Source organism: Gossypium arboreum, chromosome 10 (genome assembly GCF_025698485.1).
Source record: "Gossypium arboreum isolate Shixiya-1 chromosome 10, ASM2569848v2, whole genome shotgun sequence".
NCBI lineage: Eukaryota > Viridiplantae > Streptophyta > Magnoliopsida > Malvales > Malvaceae > Gossypium > Gossypium arboreum.
The window spans coordinates 34,712,350-34,722,306 of NC_069079.1; the positions used below are offsets into that span (position 1 = coordinate 34,712,350).

Sequence of the window (9,957 nt, forward strand, 5' to 3'; positions counted from 1 at the left end):
TTCGTTCGATAAGAATTGATGAGAGAATTCATATGATATTATGATTCTGCTTTCTTCTACTTGATGCTTCATCGATATATATGTATGGGAAGATATATTGATCTTGTTATATTTGATTTCATGGGATTAAATGATGTTTTCTTTTGGACTTTCTTTCTTTGAAGAATTATCGTAGTATTCTGTATTTTCTCTATGAATTTGGTTTTCGATTCTCCGGCATAGTATCGTATCTTGGGTTTCTTTATCCTGGATCTCTTTATTCTGGATTTCTTTATTCCGGGTTTCTCTATCTTGGATTTCTTTATTCGGTTTTCTTGTTATCTTTGTTCCATAATTTGTCAATTACGACTCATGTTCGAAGTACGTTTTTCAGCTCGTGATAATCATGTCAAATATGACTATACTTTTAATTTGATCTTGGTAATGTGGTGATTTTAGTATTGGGATTTTTTCTAATTTCTATGTAAGGATTTGACATCAGTAAAGGCATAGGTGATAAAAGCGCGAGTTTTAGTCGGTATGGTAAATTATTTATTTGAAAGATTTCATGTGACAATTATGTCAGGATTATTTTTCCCAAGTCTGATAATAGAATTTCATTTTGTACGTATAAAAGAGTAAATAGTTTGAACGAGAAGTGTATATTTATTAGAAAGAGTTGAATATTAGTTTAAGTCACTACGAATGATAAGGTTTCCATCTTGTGAAAGCTAAAAGTTTATTACATGTTGATGAGTTCGGATAGATGAGAATATTGGTAACAAGGCGTCGAACTAGACTAGTCTACATTGAGCAAAGACTTCGACTTTCAAGAATGTATTGTTGTATGAATTGTGATGTGTTTCAAGACGGTGAGGTAATGTGATAGTTTAGAGCATCCGATGTTACATAAAATCGGAGTTGTTAAAGGGTTAAAGCCAAGCATTGGGATCTATCAAAATTATCCTTGTCAATGTTGATATTGGGATGGAAATGAGAAGGATTATTCTTGAGGCCATATCGAATTATTTCTATGGCGGAAAAAGGAAAATGTGATGTATCCTATTGTTAAATGTTTGGCGAGATCTATAAATCACATCTCAGATTGAATGAATTCCTACTCATCGATTCATGGAATTTCAGGTCTCTTTGATTGTTGGATTTCTTGGAATTCCGGTCTCCATTAAATCAAGTTGAGATCCGGGTTTTATGTCATGATATCATGGGAAATTAAGAAGGGTTGAAAATTTAAGAACGGTTGAGAGTTGAGACTGTAAGCTTTTAGATCATATGAGAAATTGAAGAGATGTATTGGAGGTACAGTCTAAGTGCAAGTTCTTCGGCACCAAATATGAGATTAAAAGTGAAGACCACTTTTTTGGTAAGATTTTCGGGGACGAAAATCCTCGAAGGGGGAGAGTTGTAATATCCTGATTTTGGGCCTAGTCGAAATAGTGGTTTCGTGACCACAAAATCCGAGATATAAATAATTATTTTATGATTATTTTAAGGTCTATGATATGATTGCATGATTGTGTGAAAATTTCGTGAAGAAATTTTATGCATAAAGTGCTTAATTTGAAATTTGGGACTAAATTGAATAAATTGCAAAACTTGTGTTCTAGAAGTATTTTGCATAAAATTGAATTAGATTATTAATTAGAGGTCCTTAAAGAGTAATTTTACCAATTTCTAAGTCTATGGACAAAAATTGGACATGGATGGAATTTTTGGAAAGTTTAGTAGTAAGGGCATTTTGGTCATTTAGGGTAAAATGAATTAAAATACAAAATTAAAAGCCAATTTTGCTCATCTTCAACCCCATGGCCGAATATAGCAAGGAGAAACCATGGCTAGGGTTTTCAAGCTTCCAAGCTCGATTGTAAGTCCGTTCTAGCCTCGTTTTTAATGATTTTTACGTTTTGGAGTCCGTAGCTCGATTTAGCTTATGCTAGCAATAATTTAACCTAGGGTTTATATTTGGAAAAATACCCATAGGTGAAATTTGTGTATTTTGGTGTTTTATGATAGAATTTGAGGTTTTAAATTATGTTAGACAACTTGTGCTACTCGGTTTTAAGTGAAAATGAGCAAAAGGGCTTAATCGGTAAAAATACCTAATAGTCATAAGTACATGTTAGAGTGAGAATTTGATGTTGCCATAGAAGGAAAAATGATCAGCATGTCATAAAACATAAGAAAATAGGCTGAATTTTAATTTACGAGCTTTGGGGAAAAAGTGTAAATATGCAAAAGTTTAGGGGCAAATTGTAAATTTTCCAAAATATGATTTTGGGTCAATTTGAATAATGTGAGTCCTAATTAGACTATATTTTAAATGATAGAGCAAGGAAAACTGAAATTGGGCTAAAATGGGGAAAATACCAAGTGGTGGACGAAATGGTAAAATAGCCATTTTCGCATACGAGGTAAGTTCATATGTAAATGTTGGTAACATAGTTATTATTTTAAATGTTTTAATGTTTTTTAAATGATATGATAATTATTATGAAATATTATACTTGTGATAATTGTTTGATAATATGTCAAATTATGTGATATACTTGGAAAATGTGAAATACTACCGAGTATCAGTATCGGCATTCCGTAGAAGATGGTTGAGACACATGATTGGGAAAAAGGTCCGTTGAACCTCGTGAATGGATTAGGATACAAGTGACATGTCACTGGGATATTTGGGCATCCGAACTCGTTGAGTTGAGTCCGAGTTCACTTATGGATGCGAATGTCCGAACTCGTTGAGTTGAGTCCGAGTTCGTGAGATGTAACTAGGCATCCGAACTCGTTGAGTTGAGTCCGAGTTCACTTATGGATGCGAACGCCGAGCTCGTTGAGTTGAGTCCGAGTTCGCTTATGGGCGGGTTACATGATTGCTTGATTGAATATGTGGCACTTATGTGCAAGTTATCCATGTATCCGAATTATATTCGATGTGTTCAACGGTAAAGTTCTCTTGAAATGGAGGAATACTCAAGATGAAAGGGACGTATTGGTAAGTGTTGTGAAATGGATACTTGAACAGGTATGTACTTAACCCTCGGGTTGAAAACTCGATATAACAACAATATGGTAAGATGATAAATGAAAAGGTGATATGAATGTCTTGGTGATGATTATGCAAATGATGTTTTATGTTTGCTTATATGGTTATGTTACTTGCTATTTGCATGTGAGCTTACTAAGCATTTATGCTTACTCCCTCCTTTTCATTCCTTGTAGTGTTGACAAGCCAGCTCGGAAATCGGAAACGGTCGGAGGCACGCTCACACTATCCGTATACCATCTTGGCATAATGGCTTGTATTTTGAGTATGGCATGTATAGCATTATAATCATTTTATATGTATGGTCTTATGATATGGTTATTGAGTGGTATGGAAATAGAAATGCTTGGTAATGATTAGCCATTGGAATGGCTAATCATGATCATATTTGGTATTATGTATGTCAAATTGCTAGCTAATCCATGGAAACCATGAAATAGGTAAAATTTACCATAAAATAGATTCAGACAGCAGCAGTGACGTGAGTTTGAAAAATCACTAAAAATAGTAGAAATGGAATTAAATAATGAATAAGTTATGGAATCGAATCTTGATGAGTCTATTTTCATATGGAATAAGCAAAACAGGTATATGAGCTATATTTTATGAGATGTTTAAATTTTTGTGAAATAGGGCCAGAGCGATTTCTGGATCCCCTGTTCTGAATTTGGAAATTCACCATAAATTTTACAAAGATAATTAGAAGTCACGCTTTATATGTACAGATTCCTTATTGAGTCTAGTTTTATTAGAGACAAACGGCATAGTCATTGAAGGTCTTTATATGGAGATATCTGATTCGTAATACACAGAGGTCAGAGTAGTTGAACCCTAAAATAGGGGAGAATTTAACTAATAAACTGTACTAATTGGCCCAACCAAAAATTCTAGAAACAAATTAGTAGATATATATATGAGTCTAGTTTCAGGAAAAATTTACGGAATTGGATTTCGAGTTTCGTAACTCGAGATATGATTTTTAAAGCGACTGTGATGCAGTTAGCCAGCTTGTCTGGAAATTTTAAAATGAATTGTATGAGCTGTTTAATTAATGAATTAAGTCCGTTAACACCTCGTGTTCGACTCCGGAAACGGTCTCGGGTACGGGGTGTTACACATACAATAAGCATAAAATATAACGGTTAATTATTTTTATGACTCGGTTTTGTGGTCCCGAAATCACTTTTCGACTAGGGTCAAATTAGGGCTGTCACACTTATTCTATATTGATCAACCATATCCCTCTACATAGATTGTGGTAAATCCAACATCAGCCTTTATAGAACAACCAGTTACGGTGTACATTTGAGTGTATCAAAATATACAACTCACGATGTTGGGATAATGATGATCTCAAGTCTGAGGATCATATACATATTAATCACTATGAGTAATATTGTGACAATTACATAATAATCCAAGAAACATACTCATAGCGGATCCAATATGTTGTTCTCTAACACACATATTCATGCATTGATTTTGACACTCCATATCAATGACAACTCTTTATCATCAATCAACTACATGTTAGTCTTAATGCATTATTGTTGTCCTAGTCAACAATAATACTTGACTAAGGATCTTTTAAGAACAATCATATTATTCTCAGGACATTATTATTAAATAGTTTATTTATACACACAGAAAAGAAACTGAAATAATAATGGAAACGCCTTATATTAATAAACATGGTAAATCAAGTATGTTATTACAACCATCTTATGATTGATCTTTGGGCATACCCTTACAATAACAACAATGAAATCCAAAAAATTTAAAACTAAATGTAGCAACTTACCCATTAAAGTGGATGTAACAACATTGGTAGCTTCTCTTCACCCATTGTCACTGAGAATCAAAAACACTGAATGGTTTTTGGTTTCATCTTCTTTTCTCCCCAAACAACAAAGACTAATCGTCCCCTTCTTAATTGATTATTGAATCGATTTTTAACCCTAAACCCTTCTTAATTGATTCCCAAATCAATTTCAACCCTAAAAAACCCCAAATCACAACCAAAATTTCCCTAAATCAATTTTTTTCCCAAACCCCCTAAATCTTAACCTATTTTTAACCCTAAAACTTAACTCATAACCCTTCAATTTTTTCCCCAAACCCGTCCTAAACTGAGACCCCTCAGCCGCTTCACCAACGTGGCAAGTTAACTTGCCACATCAGCTGGTTAACTTGCCATGTCAGCGGTCCCATTAACCCCTTAATAGAAACTGTTAATCAGTGACTATTTTGTCACTTTTTTATAACGTTAGTGACTGTTTTGTAACTTTTCGAAAGTTGAGTGACTGAAATGAAATCTAGGTGACTATTTTGTCAACTATCCCAAACTTGGGTGACTGATGGTGTAATTTACCCAAAAATTATTTTGATCTAAAAAATAAAACAAATAAATTGTTTTAAAATTTCAATAAAAAATGAGAATACAAACATGAGAATGTGTTTTGATTTCCTTTTTGGTAATATAAGAGATAAAATCATCAACCACCTTAGACACCTAACAGGGGACAATTCTTCATAGACAACTTCTCCTGCATCATTGTTGACTGTTAACCTAATTTGTTTTTATTTTTAATTTAAACCATAAAAAGTTTACTTCTTCCCAATAAAGCACCATATAGATTGAGCATTGTTGGCTTAATTATTTATTTAGTTTTTCAATTTTATAAAAATTATTTTAATTTTTACTTTATTTTTATTTTTTGTCTAATCACTTCAAAATAGATAAAAATTAACATTGACGATATACAATAGATATGACACATCAACATTTAATTGATTTTTAAAATTATAAAAATATTTTTAAAATTAAAATCTTTAAAATGTATAAAAATATTTTTAAAATTAATTAAATGTTGACTCACCAGAAAAGTTAATAAATATTATTTCTTTTATCTCTTTTTGATTGATTTGATAAAAAAAACTGCAAGGGCAAATGACAGAGGAATATCAGTAGGTTTGCGAACATTTAGTCAAAACTATCGTCTTGTTTAGAGTGTATAAAACACAAGAGTCCACACAATTAAACACCAACACCACATATTTGAAAAACCAACATGCTAATTAAACCCAGATCCCACACATCCAACACAGTCAAAATATAAAATCAACAACCCAAAACTATAATAATCCCACATCAAAAACCAAACGAAAAAAATTATATAGTCCCATTTCAGGTCAATGGTCAAGATGTTGGTAGCAGCGAAAGAAGCCACAGTTTAAGTTCCGCAATGACCCAACGGCCGAATTTGTAGATCTAGGGCTTCGAAAGTTGTAAAGATCAGGAAAAATTTTGGGATTTTTGAACACTTTTCCAAGAAAAGTAATCGAAGGACTAGGAGGATAACATTAATGAAACTGACACTTCTAAAACCAAGCCATGTTTAGGCAAGAAAAAATCAAAGTCCCACAATCGCTCTAATTCTCATTTCTTATTTTGTTTGTCCCTAAAGTAATAATATTAACTTGTTCACCTGTGCAATAATTGAATTAATTTATAAGATAGAGGCATGAAATTCCTTTTGGAGTTGATGAAAGATTGAGGATTAAATGAAGAGAGAGATAAGGAGGGTTGTGAGGGACGACATCCCATCAAGCCAAACAACAGAAAGAAGCCAAGACACGGTTCAAGTACAACATGAAAAAGCACCATTACAAAAATGACCTGAGAGACAACCTACTTGTTCACAAACCACCATCATCAGATCAGAAGAGTAGCCGCCATTAATAAGGATTAAATTCCCCTATTGCCTCAATGATTCATTGTGGCTCTTGAGGAGAATCTGAACTTGAAACCTGCAACCAAAGGGCACCAAAAATGTGCAACGCCAAACAAAATCCCTAAAACCTATATAAAAAAAAAAAAGAGTCGATGAACCACGGCCAAGGAAGGCCGGAGCCAAGTCCGGCAAGGCCGATCCAACACACTCACCGAACCCAATGTAAAAACCAGCAGAAAAAAGAAAAAGGAACTTGTAAAGCTGGATGAGGAGCTCGGCCGCTGGCGCTAAGACCGGCCGGTCGGCTACTGAGAGCGAGTCAAGGTGAGGGAGTTAGGGATGAACGGCGCGATAAGTTGTTTGCTTGGTTTGTTCATAATAATTTCTCATCATCAGCTCTACACAATAACAGTAAAAGAGCATGGAAACAACAAGCCACCAAAAATCATATTAAAAACTGCAATTCCATCATATAATATGTCCAGTGATCATACACAAAAACAACATTAGAATAAAATTCATAGCACACTTGTTTATTTCCACTAAGAAACACTAAAAAGAAGCCACGTTATAGAAGCTTAAAAGCATCACAAAAATCCTTCCACAATACCAGCTGATCTAACCCCTCCAAGCACCCTGCAAAAAAAAAAAAAACAGCAAATATATAATAATATATAGTCAAACATAAATGACAAAAAAAAAAAGGAAATAAAGGAAGGCAGAAACCAGTTAATACCACCGCAAACAGGAAGAGAAGTGATCAATCTTTGTGGTTTTGAGCAAGGAAGGCAGAAACCAGTTCATCGACTTGAGCATCCAACGACTGAGCAGCCAAGATTAGTGGATGAACTGCTTCCCTAATTTGGAGGAACGCATTATGACAATTCTCAGCCAAGTTTATCAGATGGGTCATCTCATTTCTCATTTCTTCTGTCGAGGCTTTCATCTCTTTTATTTTCTTCTCAGCTTTCTGTTTAGGTTCGGATCATCATTACAACAAAACTATTTGTACTGATTATATGATCAAAAGAAGAAAGTGGGAAAATATGGAAAGAATGAAAGAGAAGAAGAAAAGAAGAGGTGCCTGACTTGGTTGATCACTAAAACATGAAAAACAAGTGTACCTTGATTCTTCTTCCCTTGATATTCAACTCCCTTCTGGCCATGGTGATGGGTCCTTTTTCCTTCCTAATATTATATATACCAGCAGAAAGCATTCAGCATAAAACATATATAATATTAAAAAAAAATTCAAGAAGGAACTTTTCTTCTTTTTAAACAAGAAAGTTGGAAATTTTAGATAGATTTAGAGTTAAACTTAAAACTGAGAATGGGTTTTGATTGAATGAAGATATTAAAACATTGGGCAAAACTGAAGAATTAAAAAGGAAAATTTTGATTACCGAATGTGATGTGCGATGCGAAACGATGAAGAATGTATAAGAATAGGGTGAGAGGAGTGAGGAGCTTAGTTCTTTTTTTTTTTATTTACTTGAAATTCTCTTCCCGCGGCCCCTTCCTAGAAGTTGCCAATGGCAACATATCGTTCGACAACCGACTCCTAGGGATATCGCGCGATCTCAACTAGGTAGGCTTCACCGTAGAAAAAGCCCCTTAGAAATGATTATGTAAAGGTTTAATTGATTTTTTAGTTATTTTGAGGGATGAATTGGTTTTCAATTTATTTTTATGAGGTCTTTTATCATTTAGGTCTAAAACTATTAAAATATCATAAAAAACTAGAAAATTATTGTAAAATTATAAATATTAAAACTATAGAAATTATAAAAATATTATTAATATGATAAAAATATTTTAAAAATACAATATAGAACTTATTAAAATTTATTTTAAATTATAAAAAAAATATAGAAGAATTCATCTTATTATCAAGTTTGGAGTCTTTGGTTTCAATAATAAAGAAATATGAAGCTTGGGTTGTGATAATGATCGGGTATAAGTGAGGTGTTTAAGTGATTATGAGTTTTGGTGGCTCAAGTGAGTGATAGATAATGATTTTTGTTGAGGGAAGATGATTTGAAAGAAGTTATTAAGGATGAATTATACATCCCACGGCAGTGTGAAAAGAAAGTTGTAAAATTTTTTATAACTTTTGATAAATTTTAATAAATTGCTGTTGTTTTAACAATACTTGTATAATTTCTTATTAATTGTTTATATTTTATAATATATATTTTAAAATTTATATACATAACATTTTATTTTTCTGTAACTTTATAATATCTTTATTAAAACTTAGGCTTAAATGCTAAAAAAAAATTCAAAACAATTAAGCTATGGTAAAATAATTAGTAATAATTAATCCAACACCACATCACCTGCGTTAAGAATTTTGACAAAACATTATATTTCAAGTGTTTAATATTCGTTGAATTGCAAAATTATTTTCACTTATAACTTAATTATTATTTTAATTATTTAAATCTAAGAGAATCTATTTATATATCAAATAAAAAACATTTTAAATGATACGTAATTTGTTGAGCATAATAAAATGAAGTCAAAAGTGTCCAAAGACTTCTTGTAAAAATGGCAACGTCCAACATTTTGACGATCAAAGATAAAGACCGACACAAGATTGTTATTTGTTAGATTAAAGAATAATCTATTAAGAGTTAGGACCACTTTTTCATAAATAAATACTTTATATTATCTATCCTATAAATGTGAAATAATGTAGGTCAAGAAATATTGCATAAATAACAAGAGACAAATATAAAGTTGTCAAGTGAAAACACCATTGATTTATTGTCTTCATATTGCAATAAGGTGATTAAGTGTAAAGCATGAACATGAAAAAGCAGAATCTTTCCAGTGTGCAAAAATTAAGATTGAAAAAATATATTGTTTTTATAGTTGGGAAGGTAGGTATAAAGTTTTTGCATTCAAGTGGATGTGAAGTTAATTAGATTTTGATAAGGTGTGTAGGGTAGAGTGATGATAAAGCAATTGTTTAATATTCTAAATATTAAAACCCCAAATTAGCTAATTGTATAATTTGATGGGTTCACTTGCTAATAATTATTTTACATTTTTAAAAAATAATATGTGAAATTCTCATATGTATTACTTTATCACTAAATCATTTTGTCATCAACTACTTAATAACAAGGTTATATGATCAAAACACCTTCAAAACCACAAACATGTTATAATATC

At 32.2% G+C, this 9,957-nt stretch overlaps 1 long non-coding RNA gene across 1 annotated transcript; it reads right to left on the reverse strand.

Moving 5' to 3' along the window:
* Window positions 1-7,222: 7,222 nt before the first annotated feature.
* LOC128282510 (uncharacterized) lies at window positions 7,223-8,409 on the reverse strand. Its single transcript, XR_008272798.1, has 4 exons — window positions 8,181-8,409; window positions 7,902-7,965; window positions 7,514-7,747; window positions 7,223-7,413 (listed from the first exon to the last, which is right to left on the reverse strand). It is a non-coding gene; the product is annotated as an uncharacterized LOC128282510 (long non-coding RNA).
* Window positions 8,410-9,957: the final 1,548 nt, after the last annotated feature.